Below are 25,418 nucleotides of genomic sequence, written 5' to 3' on the forward strand. Positions count from 1 at the left end.
CCTGCACATTGCAGGATTTGTATCCGCCGCTCCGGAATGCTGTTCAAATGGATTGTTTGTATTTCATTTGGGAACTTCTCCTGTGGCTCAGCAGCAAAGGCGCTGGTTATGCTATCGCAAGGTCACCGGTTCGATCACCACAGGAGGAGGGAGTTGAAGTTAGGTAGGGTGTTGAAGCAGTCCGCCACATGATCCCTTACTGTGTAACCAGGGAGTACTAATTAGTTAGGGTCTGAAGCAAAATCGTCAGCTAATAATCTCTTTATTTTTATTTTTTTAGCCTACATTCTTGCCACTAGGAGACCACTTTCAACATGTCTTCATAGGAAATTACACTCCTACCACCAACGTCCTGCAAGCATTTTCTTTTAACCTGCATCCATCACTTCCCTCAACACCTTCATCCTTGCACTCCCACACCTTTCATTTTACCTCCCCACTTGGACCCCTGCACCTCTACTCTCACATTCATCACACACCTCCACGCTTACACCCCCAAACCCTTCATCTCCCACTACTCACCATTTACATACTTACAACCCCAGCACCTTTCATTTCCCCTACACTCCCCTGCTTGCAACTCCACAACTTTCATCTACCCGCACTATTTCTCTTTCGCTTACCAGCGCTCTACAATCTCACTGCAACCAATCTTTTTTCACTGTGTTATCAGCATCATCTTTCCCCACCACTTTCATCATATTTACGTAGATCACATCTACTTAGGACCATCTTGCTCACTTCATTCACCTGTCTCATTCTGCTTTCTTCCACCCTATTGAACAGAAATTGCTTTACAACTGCTCTGGACTTTGCTAGCATTACCCAACTTTACTTCTTACCTTTTCCACTACTTCCCAACTGAGATGCTCATTAAAGTCACCATGCTAGCAATGGATCTTCATAACTTTTTAAAGAGCTTGGCCAGGTCACATGTTCCTTCTGTTGGGGATCAAAGTATGGAAGAACTGAGATTATTATTATTATTATTATTATTATTATTATTGATTCATAAAGTGCTAACATATTCCCTGCTGCTGTACAAAGTAAAAAACAAACATGTTTTTGCAAGCTTACAATCTAAAGGAATAGGGGGAACAAGAGGTGGGTTAACATACAATATTTATACCTAAAGGCTGTGTTTTTTAGGTTATCTAGTAAGAGTACAACTTGGCCAGAGGTCAAAAGGATTACTGGCCTAAGGTAGAGCGTATGCTTGATGGACAAAGTGAGTTTTGAGGGCAGGTTTAAAGATATCAAAGCTTGGAGAGAGAGGCATGTGTTGGATTCCAGAGGAGAGGTGAAGCACATGCGAAATCTTGTATACGTGAATGCAAGGAGGAGATTCTAGAGGAGGGCAAAAAAAGTTTATGTGCAGATCTGAGAGTGCGGTTGGGTTGGTATTTAATGCAGCGCTGCAGCCAGCATGCAGACATGCAGCGGGCGCTGGGTAAAGGGTTGCAAGTATTGTTGATTAGTAAAAAACTTGATTGATTCTTGCCATGTTGTCCCTGTGTTAGCCTTGATACACATGCAAAGGTTGTAGTGAATGTGATGTGTGGGGGCTGTGCAATAAAGAGTGTGAAAGAGAAAGGTTTCTTTAATTCCAGCAGCAAGTGTGCACAGGCGTAAACATTTTTTTTTTGTTTTGTTTTAATATTTCAAGATTGGCCAAAAAAAGAAAAAATGTATTTGACAGAGTTGGTAACTGAACCCTTGAAAGCACACATGGGAGTCTGGTACCTTAAGCGGTGAGCCACTTTCAAGACCACGTGGGGTCGAGTGAAAAAAGAGAGCCTTGAGCATTTGGGCCCTAAATTCTGACCTGCACATTGCAGGATTTGTATCCGCCGCTCCGGAATGCTGTTCAAATGGATTGTTTGTATTTCATTTGGTAACTTCTCCTGTGGCTCAGCAGCAAAGGCGCTGGTTATGCTATCGCAAGGTCACCGGTTCGATCACCACAGGAGGAGGGAGTTGAAGTTAGGTAGGGTGTTGAAGCAGTCCGCCACATGATCCCTTACTGTGTAACCAGGGAGTACTAATTAGTTAGGGTCTGAAGCAAAATCGTCAGCTAATAATCTCTTTATTTTTATTTTTTTAGCCTACATTCTTGCCACTAGGAGACCACTTTCAACATGTCTTCATAGGAAATTACACTCCTACCACCAACGTCCTGCAAGCATTTTCTTTTAACCTGCATCCATCACTTCCCTCAACACCTTCATCCTTGCACTCCCACACCTTTCATTTTACCTCCCCACTTGGACCCCTGCACCTCTACTCTCACATTCATCACACACCTCCACGCTTACACCCCCAAACCCTTCATCTCCCACTACTCACCATTTACATACTTACAACCCCAGCACCTTTCATTTCCCCTACACTCCCCTGCTTGCAACTCCACAACTTTCATCTACCCGCACTATTTCTCTTTCGCTTACCAGCGCTCTACAATCTCACTGCAACCAATCTTTTTTCACTGTGTTATCAGCATCATCTTTCCCCACCACTTTCATCATATTTACGTAGATCACATCTACTTAGGACCATCTTGCTCACTTCATTCACCTGTCTCATTCTGCTTTCTTCCACCCTATTGAACAGAAATTGCTTTACAACTGCTCTGGACTTTGCTAGCATTACCCAACTTTACTTCTTACCTTTTCCACTACTTCCCAACTGAGATGCTCATTAAAGTCACCATGCTAGCAATGGATCTTCATAACTTTTTAAAGAGCTTGGCCAGGTCACATGTTCCTTCTGTTGGGGATCAAAGTATGGAAGAACTGAGATTATTATTATTATTATTATTATTATTATTATTGATTCATAAAGTGCTAACATATTCCCTGCTGCTGTACAAAGTAAAAAACAAACATGTTTTTGCAAGCTTACAATCTAAAGGAATAGGGGGAACAAGAGGTGGGTTAACATACAATATTTATACCTAAAGGCTGTGTTTTTTAGGTTATCTAGTAAGAGTACAACTTGGCCAGAGGTCAAAAGGATTACTGGCCTAAGGTAGAGCGTATGCTTGATGGACAAAGTGAGTTTTGAGGGCAGGTTTAAAGATATCAAAGCTTGGAGAGAGAGGCATGTGTTGGATTCCAGAGGAGAGGTGAAGCACATGCGAAATCTTGTATACGTGAATGCAAGGAGGAGATTCTAGAGGAGGGCAAAAAAAGTTTATGTGCAGATCTGAGAGTGCGGTTGGGTTGGTATTTAATGCAGCGCTGCAGCCAGCATGCAGACATGCAGCGGGCGCTGGGTAAAGGGTTGCAAGTATTGTTGATTAGTAAAAAACTTGATTGATTCTTGCCATGTTGTCCCTGTGTTAGCCTTGATACACATGCAAAGGTTGTAGTGAATGTGATGTGTGGGGGCTGTGCAATAAAGAGTGTGAAAGAGAAAGGTTTCTTTAATTCCAGCAGCAAGTGTGCACAGGCGTAAACATTTTTTTTTTGTTTTGTTTTAATATTTCAAGATTGGCCAAAAAAAGAAAAAATGTATTTGACAGAGTTGGTAACTGAACCCTTGAAAGCACACATGGGAGTCTGGTACCTTAAGCGGTGAGCCACTTTCAAGACCACGTGGGGTCGAGTGAAAAAAGAGAGCCTTGAGCATTTGGGCCCTAAATTCTGACCTGCACATTGCAGGATTTGTATCCGCCGCTCCGGAATGCTGTTCAAATGGATTGTTTGTATTTCATTTGGTAACTTCTCCTGTGGCTCAGCAGCAAAGGCGCTGGTTATGCTATCGCAAGGTCACCGGTTCGATCACCACAGGAGGAGGGAGTTGAAGTTAGGTAGGGTGTTGAAGCAGTCCGCCACATGATCCCTTACTGTGTAACCAGGGAGTACTAATTAGTTAGGGTCTGAAGCAAAATCGTCAGCTAATAATCTCTTTATTTTTATTTTTTTAGCCTACATTCTTGCCACTAGGAGACCACTTTCAACATGTCTTCATAGGAAATTACACTCCTACCACCAACGTCCTGCAAGCATTTTCTTTTAACCTGCATCCATCACTTCCCTCAACACCTTCATCCTTGCACTCCCACACCTTTCATTTTACCTCCCCACTTGGACCCCTGCACCTCTACTCTCACATTCATCACACACCTCCACGCTTACACCCCCAAACCCTTCATCTCCCACTACTCACCATTTACATACTTACAACCCCAGCACCTTTCATTTCCCCTACACTCCCCTGCTTGCAACTCCACAACTTTCATCTACCCGCACTATTTCTCTTTCGCTTACCAGCGCTCTACAATCTCACTGCAACCAATCTTTTTTCACTGTGTTATCAGCATCATCTTTCCCCACCACTTTCATCATATTTACGTAGATCACATCTACTTAGGACCATCTTGCTCACTTCATTCACCTGTCTCATTCTGCTTTCTTCCACCCTATTGAACAGAAATTGCTTTACAACTGCTCTGGACTTTGCTAGCATTACCCAACTTTACTTCTTACCTTTTCCACTACTTCCCAACTGAGATGCTCATTAAAGTCACCATGCTAGCAATGGATCTTCATAACTTTTTAAAGAGCTTGGCCAGGTCACATGTTCCTTCTGTTGGGGATCAAAGTATGGAAGAACTGAGATTATTATTATTATTATTATTATTATTATTATTGATTCATAAAGTGCTAACATATTCCCTGCTGCTGTACAAAGTAAAAAACAAACATGTTTTTGCAAGCTTACAATCTAAAGGAATAGGGGGAACAAGAGGTGGGTTAACATACAATATTTATACCTAAAGGCTGTGTTTTTTAGGTTATCTAGTAAGAGTACAACTTGGCCAGAGGTCAAAAGGATTACTGGCCTAAGGTAGAGCGTATGCTTGATGGACAAAGTGAGTTTTGAGGGCAGGTTTAAAGATATCAAAGCTTGGAGAGAGAGGCATGTGTTGGATTCCAGAGGAGAGGTGAAGCACATGCGAAATCTTGTATACGTGAATGCAAGGAGGAGATTCTAGAGGAGGGCAAAAAAAGTTTATGTGCAGATCTGAGAGTGCGGTTGGGTTGGTATTTAATGCAGCGCTGCAGCCAGCATGCAGACATGCAGCGGGCGCTGGGTAAAGGGTTGCAAGTATTGTTGATTAGTAAAAAACTTGATTGATTCTTGCCATGTTGTCCCTGTGTTAGCCTTGATACACATGCAAAGGTTGTAGTGAATGTGATGTGTGGGGGCTGTGCAATAAAGAGTGTGAAAGAGAAAGGTTTCTTTAATTCCAGCAGCAAGTGTGCACAGGCGTAAACATTTTTTTTTTGTTTTGTTTTAATATTTCAAGATTGGCCAAAAAAAGAAAAAATGTATTTGACAGAGTTGGTAACTGAACCCTTGAAAGCACACATGGGAGTCTGGTACCTTAAGCGGTGAGCCACTTTCAAGACCACGTGGGGTCGAGTGAAAAAAGAGAGCCTTGAGCATTTGGGCCCTAAATTCTGACCTGCACATTGCAGGATTTGTATCCGCCGCTCCGGAATGCTGTTCAAATGGATTGTTTGTATTTCATTTGGTAACTTCTCCTGTGGCTCAGCAGCAAAGGCGCTGGTTATGCTATCGCAAGGTCACCGGTTCGATCACCACAGGAGGAGGGAGTTGAAGTTTGGTAGGGTGTTGAAGCAGTCCGCCACATGATCCCTTACTGTGTAACCAGGGAGTACTAATTAGTTAGGGTCTGAAGCAAAATCGTCAGCTAATAATCTCTTTATTTTTATTTTTTTAGCCTACATTCTTGCCACTAGGAGACCACTTTCAACATGTCTTCATAGGAAATTACACTCCTACCACCAACGTCCTGCAAGCATTTTCTTTTAACCTGCATCCATCACTTCCCTCAACACCTTCATCCTTGCACTCCCACACCTTTCATTTTACCTCCCCACTTGGACCCCTGCACCTCTACTCTCACATTCATCACACACCTCCACGCTTACACCCCCAAACCCTTCATCTCCCACTACTCACCATTTACATACTTACAACCCCAGCACCTTTCATTTCCCCTACACTCCCCTGCTTGCAACTCCACAACTTTCATCTACCCACACTATTTCTCTTTCGCTTACCAGCGCTCTACAATCTCACTGCAACCAATCTTTTTTCACTGTGTTATCAGCATCATCTTTCCCCACCACTTTCATCATATTTACGTAGATCACATCTACTTAGGACCATCTTGCTCACTTCATTCACCTGTCTCATTCTGCTTTCTTCCACCCTATTGAACAGAAATTGCTTTACAACTGCTCTGGACTTTGCTAGCATTACCCAACTTTACTTCTTACCTTTTCCACTACTTCCCAACTGAGATGCTCATTAAAGTCACCATGCTAGCAATGGATCTTCATAACTTTTTAAAGAGCTTGGCCAGGTCACATGTTCCTTCTGTTGGGGATCAAAGTATGGAAGAACTGAGATTATTATTATTATTATTATTGATTCATAAAGTGCTAACATATTCCCTGCTGCTGTACAAAGTAAAAAACAAACATGTTTTTTGCAAGCTTACAATCTAAAGGAATAGGGGGAACAAGAGGTGGGTTAACATACAATATTTATACCTAAAGGCTGTGTTTTTTAGGTTATCTAGTAAGAGTACAACTTGGCCAGAGGTCAAAAGGATTACTGGCCTAAGGTAGAGCGTATGCTTGATGGACAAAGTGAGTTTTGAGGGCAGGTTTAAAGATATCAAAGCTTGGAGAGAGAGGCATGTGTTGGATTCCAGAGGAGAGGTGAAGCACATGCGAAATCTTGTATACGTGAATGCAAGGAGGAGATTCTAGAGGAGGGCAAAAAAAGTTTATGTGCAGATCTGAGAGTGCGGTTGGGTTGGTATTTAATGCAGCGCTGCAGCCAGCATGCAGACATGCAGCGGGCGCTGGGTAAAGGGTTGCAAGTATTGTTGATTAGTAAAAAACTTGATTGATTCTTGCCATGTTGTCCCTGTGTTAGCCTTGATACACATGCAAAGGTTGTAGTGAATGTGATGTGTGGGGGCTGTGCAATAAAGAGTGTGAAAGAGAAAGGTTTCTTTAATTCCAGCAGCAAGTGTGCACAGGCGTAAACATTTTTTTTTTGTTTTGTTTTAATATTTCAAGATTGGCCAAAAAAAGAAAAAATGTATTTGACAGAGTTGGTAACTGAACCCTTGAAAGCACACATGGGAGTCTGGTACCTTAAGCGGTGAGCCACTTTCAAGACCACGTGGGGTCGAGTGAAAAAAGAGAGCCTTGAGCATTTGGGCCCTAAATTCTGACCTGCACATTGCAGGATTTGTATCCGCCGCTCCGGAATGCTGTTCAAATGGATTGTTTGTATTTCATTTGGTAACTTCTCCTGTGGCTCAGCAGCAAAGGCGCTGGTTATGCTATCGCAAGGTCACCGGTTCGATCACCACAGGAGGAGGGAGTTGAAGTTAGGTAGGGTGTTGAAGCAGTCTGCCACATGATCCCTTACTGTGTAACCAGGGAGTACTAATTAGTTAGGGTCTGAAGCAAAATCGTCAGCTAATAATCTCTTTATTTTTATTTTTTTAGCCTACATTCTTGCCACTAGGAGACCACTTTCAACATGTCTTCATAGGAAATTACACTCCTACCACCAACGTCCTGCAAGCATTTTCTTTTAACCTGCATCCATCACTTCCCTCAACACCTTCATCCTTGCACTCCCACACCTTTCATTTTACCTCCCCACTTGGACCCCTGCACCTCTACTCTCACATTCATCACACACCTCCACGCTTACACCCCCAAACCCTTCATCTCCCACTACTCACCATTTACATACTTACAACCCCAGCACCTTTCATTTCCCCTACACTCCCCTGCTTGCAACTCCACAACTTTCATCTACCCGCACTATTTCTCTTTCGCTTACCAGCGCTCTACAATCTCACTGCAACCAATCTTTTTTCACTGTGTTATCAGCATCATCTTTCCCCACCACTTTCATCATATTTACGTAGATCACATCTACTTAGGACCATCTTGCTCACTTCATTCACCTGTCTCATTCTGCTTTCTTCCACCCTATTGAACAGAAATTGCTTTACAACTGCTCTGGACTTTGCTAGCATTACCCAACTTTACTTCTTACCTTTTCCACTACTTCCCAACTGAGATGCTCATTAAAGTCACCATGCTAGCAATGGATCTTCATAACTTTTTAAAGAGCTTGGCCAGGTCACATGTTCCTTCTGTTGGGGATCAAAGTATGGAAGAACTGAGATTATTATTATTATTATTATTATTATTATTATTGATTCATAAAGTGCTAACATATTCCCTGCTGCTGTACAAAGTAAAAAACAAACATGTTTTTGCAAGCTTACAATCTAAAGGAATAGGGGGAACAAGAGGTGGGTTAACATACAATATTTATACCTAAAGGCTGTGTTTTTTAGGTTATCTAGTAAGAGTACAACTTGGCCAGAGGTCAAAAGGATTACTGGCCTAAGGTAGAGCGTATGCTTGATGGACAAAGTGAGTTTTGAGGGCAGGTTTAAAGATATCAAAGCTTGGAGAGAGAGGCATGTGTTGGATTCCAGAGGAGAGGTGAAGCACATGCGAAATCTTGTATACGTGAATGCAAGGAGGAGATTCTAGAGGAGGGCAAAAAAAGTTTATGTGCAGATCTGAGAGTGCGGTTGGGTTGGTATTTAATGCAGCGCTGCAGCCAGCATGCAGACATGCAGCGGGCGCTGGGTAAAGGGTTGCAAGTATTGTTGATTAGTAAAAAACTTGATTGATTCTTGCCATGTTGTCCCTGTGTTAGCCTTGATACACATGCAAAGGTTGTAGTGAATGTGATGTGTGGGGGCTGTGCAATAAAGAGTGTGAAAGAGAAAGGTTTCTTTAATTCCAGCAGCAAGTGTGCACAGGCGTAAACATTTTTTTTTTGTTTTGTTTTAATATTTCAAGATTGGCCAAAAAAAGAAAAAATGTATTTGACAGAGTTGGTAACTGAACCCTTGAAAGCACACATGGGAGTCTGGTACCTTAAGCGGTGAGCCACTTTCAAGACCACGTGGGGTCGAGTGAAAAAAGAGAGCCTTGAGCATTTGGGCCCTAAATTCTGACCTGCACATTGCAGGATTTGTATCCGCCGCTCCGGAATGCTGTTCAAATGGATTGTTTGTATTTCATTTGGTAACTTCTCCTGTGGCTCAGCAGCAAAGGCGCTGGTTATGCTATCGCAAGGTCACCGGTTCGATCACCACAGGAGGAGGGAGTTGAAGTTAGGTAGGGTGTTGAAGCAGTCCGCCACATGATCCCTTACTGTGTAACCAGGGAGTACTAATTAGTTAGGGTCTGAAGCAAAATCGTCAGCTAATAATCTCTTTATTTTTATTTTTTTAGCCTACATTCTTGCCACTAGGAGACCACTTTCAACATGTCTTCATAGGAAATTACACTCCTACCACCAACGTCCTGCAAGCATTTTCTTTTAACCTGCATCCATCACTTCCCTCAACACCTTCATCCTTGCACTCCCACACCTTTCATTTTACCTCCCCACTTGGACCCCTGCACCTCTACTCTCACATTCATCACACACCTCCACGCTTACACCCCCAAACCCTTCATCTCCCACTACTCACCATTTACATACTTACAACCCCAGCACCTTTCATTTCCCCTACACTCCCCTGCTTGCAACTCCACAACTTTCATCTACCCACACTATTTCTCTTTCGCTTACCAGCGCTCTACAATCTCACTGCAACCAATCTTTTTTCACTGTGTTATCAGCATCATCTTTCCCCACCACTTTCATCATATTTACGTAGATCACATCTACTTAGGACCATCTTGCTCACTTCATTCACCTGTCTCATTCTGCTTTCTTCCACCCTATTGAACAGAAATTGCTTTACAACTGCTCTGGACTTTGCTAGCATTACCCAACTTTACTTCTTACCTTTTCCACTACTTCCCAACTGAGATGCTCATTAAAGTCACCATGCTAGCAATGGATCTTCATAACTTTTTAAAGAGCTTGGCCAGGTCACATGTTCCTTCTGTTGGGGATCAAAGTATGGAAGAACTGAGATTATTATTATTATTATTATTGATTCATAAAGTGCTAACATATTCCCTGCTGCTGTACAAAGTAAAAAACAAACATGTTTTTTGCAAGCTTACAATCTAAAGGAATAGGGGGAACAAGAGGTGGGTTAACATACAATATTTATACCTAAAGGCTGTGTTTTTTAGGTTATCTAGTAAGAGTACAACTTGGCCAGAGGTCAAAAGGATTACTGGCCTAAGGTAGAGCGTATGCTTGATGGACAAAGTGAGTTTTGAGGGCAGGTTTAAAGATATCAAAGCTTGGAGAGAGAGGCATGTGTTGGATTCCAGAGGAGAGGTGAAGCACATGCGAAATCTTGTATACGTGAATGCAAGGAGGAGATTCTAGAGGAGGGCAAAAAAAGTTTATGTGCAGATCTGAGAGTGCGGTTGGGTTGGTATTTAATGCAGCGCTGCAGCCAGCATGCAGACATGCAGCGGGCGCTGGGTAAAGGGTTGCAAGTATTGTTGATTAGTAAAAAACTTGATTGATTCTTGCCATGTTGTCCCTGTGTTAGCCTTGATACACATGCAAAGGTTGTAGTGAATGTGATGTGTGGGGGCTGTGCAATAAAGAGTGTGAAAGAGAAAGGTTTCTTTAATTCCAGCAGCAAGTGTGCACAGGCGTAAACATTTTTTTTTTGTTTTGTTTTAATATTTCAAGATTGGCCAAAAAAAGAAAAAATGTATTTGACAGAGTTGGTAACTGAACCCTTGAAAGCACACATGGGAGTCTGGTACCTTAAGCGGTGAGCCACTTTCAAGACCACGTGGGGTCGAGTGAAAAAAGAGAGCCTTGAGCATTTGGGCCCTAAATTCTGACCTGCACATTGCAGGATTTGTATCCGCCGCTCCGGAATGCTGTTCAAATGGATTGTTTGTATTTCATTTGGTAACTTCTCCTGTGGCTCAGCAGCAAAGGCGCTGGTTATGCTATCGCAAGGTCACCGGTTCGATCACCACAGGAGGAGGGAGTTGAAGTTAGGTAGGGTGTTGAAGCAGTCCGCCACATGATCCCTTACTGTGTAACCAGGGAGTACTAATTAGTTAGGGTCTGAAGCAAAATCGTCAGCTAATAATCTCTTTATTTTTATTTTTTTAGCCTACATTCTTGCCACTAGGAGACCACTTTCAACATGTCTTCATAGGAAATTACACTCCTACCACCAACGTCCTGCAAGCATTTTCTTTTAACCTGCATCCATCACTTCCCTCAACACCTTCATCCTTGCACTCCCACACCTTTCATTTTACCTCCCCACTTGGACCCCTGCACCTCTACTCTCACATTCATCACACACCTCCACGCTTACACCCCCAAACCCTTCATCTCCCACTACTCACCATTTACATACTTACAACCCCAGCACCTTTCATTTCCCCTACACTCCCCTGCTTGCAACTCCACAACTTTCATCTACCCACACTATTTCTCTTTCGCTTACCAGCGCTCTACAATCTCACTGCAACCAATCTTTTTTCACTGTGTTATCAGCATCATCTTTCCCCACCACTTTCATCATATTTACGTAGATCACATCTACTTAGGACCATCTTGCTCACTTCATTCACCTGTCTCATTCTGCTTTCTTCCACCCTATTGAACAGAAATTGCTTTACAACTGCTCTGGACTTTGCTAGCATTACCCAACTTTACTTCTTACCTTTTCCACTACTTCCCAACTGAGATGCTCATTAAAGTCACCATGCTAGCAATGGATCTTCATAACTTTTTAAAGAGCTTGGCCAGGTCACATGTTCCTTCTGTTGGGGATCAAAGTATGGAAGAACTGAGATTATTATTATTATTATTATTATTATTATTATTGATTCATAAAGTGCTAACATATTCCCTGCTGCTGTACAAAGTAAAAAACAAACATGTTTTTGCAAGCTTACAATCTAAAGGAATAGGGGGAACAAGAGGTGGGTTAACATACAATATTTATACCTAAAGGCTGTGTTTTTTAGGTTATCTAGTAAGAGTACAACTTGGCCAGAGGTCAAAAGGATTACTGGCCTAAGGTAGAGCGTATGCTTGATGGACAAAGTGAGTTTTGAGGGCAGGTTTAAAGATATCAAAGCTTGGAGAGAGAGGCATGTGTTGGATTCCAGAGGAGAGGTGAAGCACATGCGAAATCTTGTATACGTGAATGCAAGGAGGAGATTCTAGAGGAGGGCAAAAAAAGTTTATGTGCAGATCTGAGAGTGCGGTTGGGTTGGTATTTAATGCAGCGCTGCAGCCAGCATGCAGACATGCAGCGGGCGCTGGGTAAAGGGTTGCAAGTATTGTTGATTAGTAAAAAACTTGATTGATTCTTGCCATGTTGTCCCTGTGTTAGCCTTGATACACATGCAAAGGTTGTAGTGAATGTGATGTGTGGGGGCTGTGCAATAAAGAGTGTGAAAGAGAAAGGTTTCTTTAATTCCAGCAGCAAGTGTGCACAGGCGTAAACATTTTTTTTTTGTTTTGTTTTAATATTTCAAGATTGGCCAAAAAAAGAAAAAATGTATTTGACAGAGTTGGTAACTGAACCCTTGAAAGCACACATGGGAGTCTGGTACCTTAAGCGGTGAGCCACTTTCAAGACCACGTGGGGTCGAGTGAAAAAAGAGAGCCTTGAGCATTTGGGCCCTAAATTCTGACCTGCACATTGCAGGATTTGTATCCGCCGCTCCGGAATGCTGTTCAAATGGATTGTTTGTATTTCATTTGGTAACTTCTCCTGTGGCTCAGCAGCAAAGGCGCTGGTTATGCTATCGCAAGGTCACCGGTTCGATCACCACAGGAGGAGGGAGTTGAAGTTAGGTAGGGTGTTGAAGCAGTCCGCCACATGATCCCTTACTGTGTAACCAGGGAGTACTAATTAGTTAGGGTCTGAAGCAAAATCGTCAGCTAATAATCTCTTTATTTTTATTTTTTTAGCCTACATTCTTGCCACTAGGAGACCACTTTCAACATGTCTTCATAGGAAATTACACTCCTACCACCAACGTCCTGCAAGCATTTTCTTTTAACCTGCATCCATCACTTCCCTCAACACCTTCATCCTTGCACTCCCACACCTTTCATTTTACCTCCCCACTTGGACCCCTGCACCTCTACTCTCACATTCATCACACACCTCCACGCTTACACCCCCAAACCCTTCATCTCCCACTACTCACCATTTACATACTTACAACCCCAGCACCTTTCATTTCCCCTACACTCCCCTGCTTGCAACTCCACAACTTTCATCTACCCGCACTATTTCTCTTTCGCTTACCAGCGCTCTACAATCTCACTGCAACCAATCTTTTTTCACTGTGTTATCAGCATCATCTTTCCCCACCACTTTCATCATATTTACGTAGATCACATCTACTTAGGACCATCTTGCTCACTTCATTCACCTGTCTCATTCTGCTTTCTTCCACCCTATTGAACAGAAATTGCTTTACAACTGCTCTGGACTTTGCTAGCATTACCCAACTTTACTTCTTACCTTTTCCACTACTTCCCAACTGAGATGCTCATTAAAGTCACCATGCTAGCAATGGATCTTCATAACTTTTTAAAGAGCTTGGCCAGGTCACATGTTCCTTCTGTTGGGGATCAAAGTATGGAAGAACTGAGATTATTATTATTATTATTATTATTATTATTATTGATTCATAAAGTGCTAACATATTCCCTGCTGCTGTACAAAGTAAAAAACAAACATGTTTTTGCAAGCTTACAATCTAAAGGAATAGGGGGAACAAGAGGTGGGTTAACATACAATATTTATACCTAAAGGCTGTGTTTTTTAGGTTATCTAGTAAGAGTACAACTTGGCCAGAGGTCAAAAGGATTACTGGCCTAAGGTAGAGCGTATGCTTGATGGACAAAGTGAGTTTTGAGGGCAGGTTTAAAGATATCAAAGCTTGGAGAGAGAGGCATGTGTTGGATTCCAGAGGAGAGGTGAAGCACATGCGAAATCTTGTATACGTGAATGCAAGGAGGAGATTCTAGAGGAGGGCAAAAAAAGTTTATGTGCAGATCTGAGAGTGCGGTTGGGTTGGTATTTAATGCAGCGCTGCAGCCAGCATGCAGACATGCAGCGGGCGCTGGGTAAAGGGTTGCAAGTATTGTTGATTAGTAAAAAACTTGATTGATTCTTGCCATGTTGTCCCTGTGTTAGCCTTGATACACATGCAAAGGTTGTAGTGAATGTGATGTGTGGGGGCTGTGCAATAAAGAGTGTGAAAGAGAAAGGTTTCTTTAATTCCAGCAGCAAGTGTGCACAGGCGTAAACATTTTTTTTTAGTTTTGTTTTAATATTTCAAGATTGGCCAAAAAAAGAAAAAATGTATTTGACAGAGTTGGTAACTGAACCCTTGAAAGCACACATGGGAGTCTGGTACCTTAAGCGGTGAGCCACTTTCAAGACCACGTGGGGTCGAGTGAAAAAAGAGAGCCTTGAGCATTTGGGCCCTAAATTCTGACCTGCACATTGCAGGATTTGTATCCGCCGCTCCGGAATGCTGTTCAAATGGATTGTTTGTATTTCATTTGGTAACTTCTCCTGTGGCTCAGCAGCAAAGGCGCTGGTTATGCTATCGCAAGGTCACCGGTTCGATCACCACAGGAGGAGGGAGTTGAAGTTAGGTAGGGTGTTGAAGCAGTCCGCCACATGATCCCTTACTGTGTAACCAGGGAGTACTAATTAGTTAGGGTCTGAAGCAAAATCGTCAGCTAATAATCTCTTTATTTTTATTTTTTTAGCCTACATTCTTGCCACTAGGAGACCACTTTCAACATGTCTTCATAGGAAATTACACTCCTACCACCAACGTCCTGCAAGCATTTTCTTTTAACCTGCATCCATCACTTCCCTCAACACCTTCATCCTTGCACTCCCACACCTTTCATTTTACCTCCCCACTTGGACCCCTGCACCTCTACTCTCACATTCATCACACACCTCCACGCTTACACCCCCAAACCCTTCATCTCCCACTACTCACCATTTACATACTTACAACCCCAGCACCTTTCATTTCCCCTACACTCCCCTGCTTGCAACTCCACAACTTTCATCTACCCACACTATTTCTCTTTCGCTTACCAGCGCTCTACAATCTCACTGCAACCAATCTTTTTTCACTGTGTTATCAGCATCATCTTTCCCCACCACTTTCATCATATTTACGTAGATCACATCTACTTAGGACCATCTTGCTCACTTCATTCACCTGTCTCATTCTGCTTTCTTCCACCCTATTGAACAGAAATTGCTTTACAACTGCTCTGGACTTTGCTAGCATTACCCAACTTTACTTCTTACCTTTTCCACTACTTCCCAACTGAGATGCTCATTAAAGTCACCATGCTAGCAATGGATCTTCATAACTTTTTAAAGAGCTTGGCCAGGTCACATGTTCCTTCTGTTGGGGATCAAAGTATGGAAGAACTGAGATTATTATTATTATTATTATTGATTCATAAAGTGCTAACATATTCCCTGCTGCTGTACAAAGTAAAAAACAAACATGTTTTTTGCAAGCTTACAATCTAAAGGAATAGGGGGAACAAGAGGTGGGTTAACATACAATATTTATACCTAAAGGCTGTGTTTTTAGGTTATCTAGTAAGAGTACAACTTGGCCAGAGGTCAAAAGGATTACTGGCCTAAGGTAGAGCGTATGCTTGATGGACAAAGTGAGTTTTGAGGGCAGGTTTAAAGATATCAAAGCTTGGAGAGAGAGGCATGTGTTGGATTCCAGAGGAGAGGTGAAGCACATGCGAAATCTTGTATACGTGAATGCAAGGAGGAGATTCTAGAGGAGGGCAAAAAAAGTTTATGTGCAGATCTGAGAGTGCGGTTGGGTTGGTATTTAATGCAGCGCTGCAGCCAGCATGCAGACATGCAGCGGGCGCTGGGTAAAGGGTTGCAAGTATTGTTGATTAGTAAAAAACTTGATTGATTCTTGCCATGTTGTCCCTGTGTTAGCCTTGATACACATGCAAAGGTTGTAGTGAATGTGATGTGTGGGGGCTGTGCAATAAAGAGTGTGAAAGAGAAAGGTTTCTTTAATTCCAGCAGCAAGTGTGCACAGGCGTAAACATTTTTTTTTTGTTTTGTTTTAATATTTCAAGATTGGCCAAAAAAAGAAAAAATGTATTTGACAGAGTTGGTAACTGAACCCTTGAAAGCACACATGGGAGTCTGGTACCTTAAGCGGTGAGCCACTTTCAAGACCACGTGGGGTCGAGTGAAAAAAGAGAGCCTTGAGCATTTGGGCCCTAAATTCTGACCTGCACATTGCAGGATTTGTATCCGCCGCTCCGGAATGCTGTTCAAATGGATTGTTTGTATTTCATTTGGTAACTTCTCCTGTGGCTCAGCAGCAAAGGCGCTGGTTATGCTATCGCAAGGTCACCGGTTCGATCACCACAGGAGGAGGGAGTTGAAGTTAGGTAGGGTGTTGAAGCAGTCCGCCACATGATCCCTTACTGTGTAACCAGGGAGTACTAATTAGTTAGGGTCTGAAGCAAAATCGTCAGCTAATAATCTCTTTATTTTTATTTTTTTAGCCTACATTCTTGCCACTAGGAGACCACTTTCAACATGTCTTCATAGGAAATTACACTCCTACCACCAACGTCCTGCAAGCATTTTCTTTTAACCTGCATCCATCACTTCCCTCAACACCTTCATCCTTGCACTCCCACACCTTTCATTTTACCTCCCCACTTGGACCCCTGCACCTCTACTCTCACATTCATCACACACCTCCACGCTTACACCCCCAAACCCTTCATCTCCCACTACTCACCATTTACATACTTACAACCCCAGCACCTTTCATTTCCCCTACACTCCCCTGCTTGCAACTCCACAACTTTCATCTACCCACACTATTTCTCTTTCGCTTACCAGCGCTCTACAATCTCACTGCAACCAATCTTTTTTCACTGTGTTATCAGCATCATCTTTCCCCACCACTTTCATCATATTTACGTAGATCACATCTACTTAGGACCATCTTGCTCACTTCATTCACCTGTCTCATTCTGCTTTCTTCCACCCTATTGAACAGAAATTGCTTTACAACTGCTCTGGACTTTGCTAGCATTACCCAACTTTACTTCTTACCTTTTCCACTACTTCCCAACTGAGATGCTCATTAAAGTCACCATGCTAGCAATGGATCTTCATAACTTTTTAAAGAGCTTGGCCAGGTCACATGTTCCTTCTGTTGGGGATCAAAGTATGGAAGAACTGAGATTATTATTATTATTATTATTGATTCATAAAGTGCTAACATATTCCCTGCTGCTGTACAAAGTAAAAAACAAACATGTTTTTTGCAAGCTTACAATCTAAAGGAATAGGGGGAACAAGAGGTGGGTTAACATACAATATTTATACCTAAAGGCTGTGTTTTTTAGGTTATCTAGTAAGAGTACAACTTGGCCAGAGGTCAAAAGGATTACTGGCCTAAGGTAGAGCGTATGCTTGATGGACAAAGTGAGTTTTGAGGGCAGGTTTAAAGATATCAAAGCTTGGAGAGAGAGGCATGTGTTGGATTCCAGAGGAGAGGTGAAGCACATGCGAAATCTTGTATACGTGAATGCAAGGAGGAGATTCTAGAGGAGGGCAAAAAAAGTTTATGTGCAGATCTGAGAGTGCGGTTGGGTTGGTATTTAATGCAGCGCTGCAGCCAGCATGCAGACATGCAGCGGGCGCTGGGTAAAGGGTTGCAAGTATTGTTGATTAGTAAAAAACTTGATTGATTCTTGCCATGTTGTCCCTGTGTTAGCCTTGATACACATGCAAAGGTTGTAGTGAATGTGATGTGTGGGGGCTGTGCAATAAAGAGTGTGAAAGAGAAAGGTTTCTTTAATTCCAGCAGCAAGTGTGCACAGGCGTAAACATTTTTTTTTTGTTTTGTTTTAATATTTCAAGATTGGCCAAAAAAAGAAAAAATGTATTTGACAGAGTTGGTAACTGAACCCTTGAAAGCACACATGGGAGTCTGGTACCTTAAGCGGTGAGCCACTTTCAAGACCACGTGGGGTCGAGTGAAAAAAGAGAGCCTTGAGCATTTGGGCCCTAAATTCTGACCTGCACATTGCAGGATTTGTATCCGCCGCTCCGGAATGCTGTTCAAATGGATTGTTTGTATTTCATTTGGTAACTTCTCCTGTGGCTCAGCAGCAAAGGCGCTGGTTATGCTATCGCAAGGTCACCGGTTCGATCACCACAGGAGGAGGGAGTTGAAGTTAGGTAGGGTGTTGAAGCAGTCCGCCACATGATCCCTTACTGTGTAACCAGGGAGTACTAATTAGTTAGGGTCTGAAGCAAAATCGTCAGCTAATAATCTCTTTATTTTTATTTTTTTAGCCTACATTCTTGCCACTAGGAGACCACTTTCAACATGTCTTCATAGGAAATTACACTCCTACCACCAACGTCCTGCAAGCATTTTCTTTTAACCTGCATCCATCACTTCCCTCAACACCTTCATCCTTGCACTCCCACACCTTTCATTTTACCTCCCCACTTGGACCCCTGCACCTCTACTCTCACATTCATCACACACCTCCACGCTTACACCCCCAAACCCTTCATCTCCCACTACTCACCATTTACATACTTACAACCCCAGCACCTTTCATTTCCCCTACACTCCCCTGCTTGCAACTCCACAACTTTCATCTACCCGCACTATTTCTCTTTCGCTTACCAGCGCTCTACAATCTCACTGCAACCAATCTTTTTTCACTGTGTTATCAGCATCATCTTTCCCCACCACTTTCATCATATTTACGTAGATCACATCTACTTAGGACCATCTTGCTCACTTCATTCACCTGTCTCATTCTGCTTTCTTCCACCCTATTGAACAGAAATTGCTTTACAACTGCTCTGGACTTTGCTAGCATTACCCAACTTTACTTCTTACCTTTTCCACTACTTCCCAACTGAGATGCTCATTAAAGTCACCATGCTAGCAATGGATCTTCATAACTTTTTAAAGAGCTTGGCCAGGTCACATGTTCCTTCTGTTGGGGATCAAAGTATGGAAGAACTGAGATTATTATTATTATTATTATTATTATTATTATTGATTCATAAAGTGCTAACATATTCCCTGCTGCTGTACAAAGTAAAAAACAAACATGTTTTTGCAAGCTTACAATCTAAAGGAATAGGGGGAACAAGAGGTGGGTTAACATACAATATTTATACCTAAAGGCTGTGTTTTTTAGGTTATCTAGTAAGAGTACAACTTGGCCAGAGGTCAAAAGGATTACTGGCCTAAGGTAGAGCGTATGCTTGATGGACAAAGTGAGTTTTGAGGGCAGGTTTAAAGATATCAAAGCTTGGAGAGAGAGGCATGTGTTGGATTCCAGAGGAGAGGTGAAGCACATGCGAAATCTTGTATACGTGAATGCAAGGAGGAGATTCTAGAGGAGGGCAAAAAAAGTTTATGTGCAGATCTGAGAGTGCGGTTGGGTTGGTATTTAATGCAGCGCTGCAGCCAGCATGCAGACATGCAGCGGGCGCTGGGTAAAGGGTTGCAAGTATTGTTGATTAGTAAAAAACTTGATTGATTCTTGCCATGTTGTCCCTGTGTTAGCCTTGATACACATGCAAAGGTTGTAGTGAATGTGATGTGTGGGGGCTGTGCAATAAAGAGTGTGAAAGAGAAAGGTTTCTTTAATTCCAGCAGCAAGTGTGCACAGGCGTAAACATTTTTTTTTTGTTTTGTTTTAATATTTCAAGATTGGCCAAAAAAAGAAAAAATGTATTTGACAGAGTTGGTAACTGAACCCTTGAAAGCACACATGGGAGTCTGGTACCTTAAGCGGTGAGCCACTTTCAAGACCACGTGGGGTCGAGTGAAAAAAGAGAGCCTTGAGCATTTGGGCCCTAAATTCTGACCTGCACATTGCAGGATTTGTATCCGCCGCTCCGGAATGCTGTTCAAATGGATTGTTTGTATTTCATTTGGTAACTTCTCCTGTGGCTCAGCAGCAAAGGCGCTGGTTATGCTATCGCAAGGTCACCGGTTCGATCACCACAGGAGGAGGGAGTTGAAGTTAGGTAGGGTGTTGAAGCAGTCCGCCACATGATCCCTTACTGTGTAACCAGGGAGTACTAATTAGTTAGGGTCTGAAGCAAAATCGTCAGCTAATAATCTCTTTATTTTTATTTTTTTAGCCTACATTCTTGCCACTAGGAGACCACTTTCAACATGTCTTCATAGGAAATTACACTCCTACCACCAACGTCCTGCAAGCATTTTCTTTTAACCTGCATCCATCACTTCCCTCAACACCTTCATCCTTGCACTCCCACACCTTTCATTTTACCTCCCCACTTGGACCCCTGCACCTCTACTCTCACATTCATCACACACCTCCACGCTTACACCCCCAAACCCTTCATCTCCCACTACTCACCATTTACATACTTACAACCCCAGCACCTTTCATTTCCCCTACACTCCCCTGCTTGCAACTCCACAACTTTCATCTACCCACACTATTTCTCTTTCGCTTACCAGCGCTCTACAATCTCACTGCAACCAATCTTTTTTCACTGTGTTATCAGCATCATCTTTCCCCACCACTTTCATCATATTTACGTAGATCACATCTACTTAGGACCATCTTGCTCACTTCATTCACCTGTCTCATTCTGCTTTCTTCCACCCTATTGAACAGAAATTGCTTTACAACTGCTCTGGACTTTGCTAGCATTACCCAACTTTACTTCTTACCTTTTCCACTACTTCCCAACTGAGATGCTCATTAAAGTCACCATGCTAGCAATGGATCTTCATAACTTTTTAAAGAGCTTGGCCAGGTCACATGTTCCTTCTGTTGGGGATCAAAGTATGGAAGAACTGAGATTATTATTATTATTATTATTGATTCATAAAGTGCTAACATATTCCCTGCTGCTGTACAAAGTAAAAAACAAACATGTTTTTTGCAAGCTTACAATCTAAAGGAATAGGGGGAACAAGAGGTGGGTTAACATACAATATTTATACCTAAAGGCTGTGTTTTTTAGGTTATCTAGTAAGAGTACAACTTGGCCAGAGGTCAAAAGGATTACTGGCCTAAGGTAGAGCGTATGCTTGATGGACAAAGTGAGTTTTGAGGGCAGGTTTAAAGATATCAAAGCTTGGAGAGAGAGGCATGTGTTGGATTCCAGAGGAGAGGTGAAGCACATGCGAAATCTTGTATACGTGAATGCAAGGAGGAGATTCTAGAGGAGGGCAAAAAAAGTTTATGTGCAGATCTGAGAGTGCGGTTGGGTTGGTATTTAATGCAGCGCTGCAGCCAGCATGCAGACATGCAGCGGGCGCTGGGTAAAGGGTTGCAAGTATTGTTGATTAGTAAAAAACTTGATTGATTCTTGCCATGTTGTCCCTGTGTTAGCCTTGATACACATGCAAAGGTTGTAGTGAATGTGATGTGTGGGGGCTGTGCAATAAAGAGTGTGAAAGAGAAAGGTTTCTTTAATTCCAGCAGCAAGTGTGCACAGGCGTAAACATTTTTTTTTTGTTTTGTTTTAATATTTCAAGATTGGCCAAAAAAAGAAAAAATGTATTTGACAGAGTTGGTAACTGAACCCTTGAAAGCACACATGGGAGTCTGGTACCTTAAGCGGTGAGCCACTTTCAAGACCACGTGGGGTCGAGTGAAAAAAGAGAGCCTTGAGCATTTGGGCCCTAAATTCTGACCTGCACATTGCAGGATTTGTATCCGCCGCTCCGGAATGCTGTTCAAATGGATTGTTTGTATTTCATTTGGTAACTTCTCCTGTGGCTCAGCAGCAAAGGCGCTGGTTATGCTATCGCAAGGTCACCGGTTCGATCACCACAGGAGGAGGGAGTTGAAGTTAGGTAGGGTGTTGAAGCAGTCCGCCACATGATCCCTTACTGTGTAACCAGGGAGTACTAATTAGTTAGGGTCTGAAGCAAAATCGTCAGCTAATAATCTCTTTATTTTTATTTTTTTAGCCTACATTCTTGCCACTAGGAGACCACTTTCAACATGTCTTCATAGGAAATTACACTCCTACCACCAACGTCCTGCAAGCATTTTCTTTTAACCTGCATCCATCACTTCCCTCAACACCTTCATCCTTGCACTCCCACACCTTTCATTTTACCTCCCCACTTGGACCCCTGCACCTCTACTCTCACATTCATCACACACCTCCACGCTTACACCCCCAAACCCTTCATCTCCCACTACTCACCATTTACATACTTACAACCCCAGCACCTTTCATTTCCCCTACACTCCCCTGCTTGCAACTCCACAACTTTCATCTACCCACACTATTTCTCTTTCGCTTACCAGCGCTCTACAATCTCACTGCAACCAATCTTTTTTCACTGTGTTATCAGCATCATCTTTCCCCACCACTTTCATCATATTTACGTAGATCACATCTACTTAGGACCATCTTGCTCACTTCATTCACCTGTCTCATTCTGCTTTCTTCCACCCTATTGAACAGAAATTGCTTTACAACTGCTCTGGACTTTGCTAGCATTACCCAACTTTACTTCTTACCTTTTCCACTACTTCCCAACTGAGATGCTCATTAAAGTCACCATGCTAGCAATGGATCTTCATAACTTTTTAAAGAGCTTGGCCAGGTCACATGTTCCTTCTGTTGGGGATCAAAGTATGGAAGAACTGAGATTATTATTATTATTATTATTATTATTATTATTGATTCATAAAGTGCTAACATATTCCCTGCTGCTGTACAAAGTAAAAAACAAACATGTTTTTGCAAGCTTACAATCTAAAGGAATAGGGGGAACAAGAGGTGGGTTAACATACAATATTTATACCTAAAGGCTGTGTTTTTTAGGTTATCTAGTAAGAGTACAACTTGGCCAGAGGTCAAAAGGATTACTGGCCTAAGGTAGAGCGTATGCTTGATGGACAAAGTGAGTTTTGAGGGCAGGTTTAAAGATATCAAAGCTTGGAGAGAGAGGCATGTGTTGGATTCCAGAGGAGAGGTGAAGCACATGCGAAATCTTGTATACGTGAATGCAAGGAGGAGATTCTAGAGGAGGGCAAAAAAAGTTTATGTGCAGATCTGAGAGTGCGGTTGGGTTGGTATTTAATGCAGCGCTGCAGCCAGCATGCAGACATGCAGCGGGCGCTGGGTAAAGGGTTGCAAGTATTGTTGATTAGTAAAAAACTTGATTGATTCTTGCCATGTTGTCCCTGTGTTAGCCTTGATACACATGCAAAGGTTGTAGTGAATGTGATGTGTGGGGGCTGTGCAATAAAGAGTGTGAAAGAGAAAGGTTTCTTTAATTCCAGCAGCAAGTGTGCACAGGCGTAAACATTTTTTTTTTGTTTTGTTTTAATATTTCAAGATTGGCCAAAAAAAGAAAAAATGTATTTGACAGAGTTGGTAACTGAACCCTTGAAAGCACACATGGGAGTCTGGTACCTTAAGCGGTGAGCCACTTTCAAGACCACGTGGGGTCGAGTGAAAAAAGAGAGCCTTGAGCATTTGGGCCCTAAATTCTGACCTGCACATTGCAGGATTTGTATCCGCCGCTCCGGAATGCTGTTCAAATGGATTGTTTGTATTTCATTTGGTAACTTCTCCTGTGGCTCAGCAGCAAAGGCGCTGGTTATGCTATCGCAAGGTCACCGGTTCGATCACCACAGGAGGAGGGAGTTGAAGTTAGGTAGGGTGTTGAAGCAGTCCGCCACATGATCCCTTACTGTGTAACCAGGGAGTACTAATTAGTTAGGGTCTGAAGCAAAATCGTCAGCTAATAATCTCTTTATTTTTATTTTTTTAGCCTACATTCTTGCCACTAGGAGACCACTTTCAACATGTCTTCATAGGAAATTACACTCCTACCACCAACGTCCTGCAAGCATTTTCTTTTAACCTGCATCCATCACTTCCCTCAACACCTTCATCCTTGCACTCCCACACCTTTCATTTTACCTCCCCACTTGGACCCCTGCACCTCTACTCTCACATTCATCACACACCTCCACGCTTACACCCCCAAACCCTTCATCTCCCACTACTCACCATTTACATACTTACAACCCCAGCACCTTTCATTTCCCCTACACTCCCCTGCTTGCAACTCCACAACTTTCATCTACCCGCACTATTTCTCTTTCGCTTACCAGCGCTCTACAATCTCACTGCAACCAATCTTTTTTCACTGTGTTATCAGCATCATCTTTCCCCACCACTTTCATCATATTTACGTAGATCACATCTACTTAGGACCATCTTGCTCACTTCATTCACCTGTCTCATTCTGCTTTCTTCCACCCTATTGAACAGAAATTGCTTTACAACTGCTCTGGACTTTGCTAGCATTACCCAACTTTACTTCTTACCTTTTCCACTACTTCCCAACTGAGATGCTCATTAAAGTCACCATGCTAGCAATGGATCTTCATAACTTTTTAAAGAGCTTGGCCAGGTCACATGTTCCTTCTGTTGGGGATCAAAGTATGGAAGAACTGAGATTATTATTATTATTATTATTATTATTATTATTGATTCATAAAGTGCTAACATATTCCCTGCTGCTGTACAAAGTAAAAAACAAACATGTTTTTGCAAGCTTACAATCTAAAGGAATAGGGGGAACAAGAGGTGGGTTAACATACAATATTTATACCTAAAGGCTGTGTTTTTTAGGTTATCTAGTAAGAGTACAACTTGGCCAGAGGTCAAAAGGATTACTGGCCTAAGGTAGAGCGTATGCTTGATGGACAAAGTGAGTTTTGAGGGCAGGTTTAAAGATATCAAAGCTTGGAGAGAGAGGCATGTGTTGGATTCCAGAGGAGAGGTGAAGCACATGCGAAATCTTGTATACGTGAATGCAAGGAGGAGATTCTAGAGGAGGGCAAAAAAAGTTTATGTGCAGATCTGAGAGTGCGGTTGGGTTGGTATTTAATGCAGCGCTGCAGCCAGCATGCAGACATGCAGCGGGCGCTGGGTAAAGGGTTGCAAGTATTGTTGATTAGTAAAAAACTTGATTGATTCTTGCCATGTTGTCCCTGTGTTAGCCTTGATACACATGCAAAGGTTGTAGTGAATGTGATGTGTGGGGGCTGTGCAATAAAGAGTGTGAAAGAGAAAGGTTTCTTTAATTCCAGCAGCAAGTGTGCACAGGCGTAAACATTTTTTTTTTGTTTTGTTTTAATATTTCAAGATTGGCCAAAAAAAGAAAAAATGTATTTGACAGAGTTGGTAACTGAACCCTTGAAAGCACACATGGGAGTCTGGTACCTTAAGCGGTGAGCCACTT

The sequence above is a fragment of the Hyperolius riggenbachi genome, chromosome 12, assembly GCF_040937935.1.
Source record: "Hyperolius riggenbachi isolate aHypRig1 chromosome 12, aHypRig1.pri, whole genome shotgun sequence".
NCBI classification, from domain to species: domain Eukaryota; kingdom Metazoa; phylum Chordata; class Amphibia; order Anura; family Hyperoliidae; genus Hyperolius; species Hyperolius riggenbachi.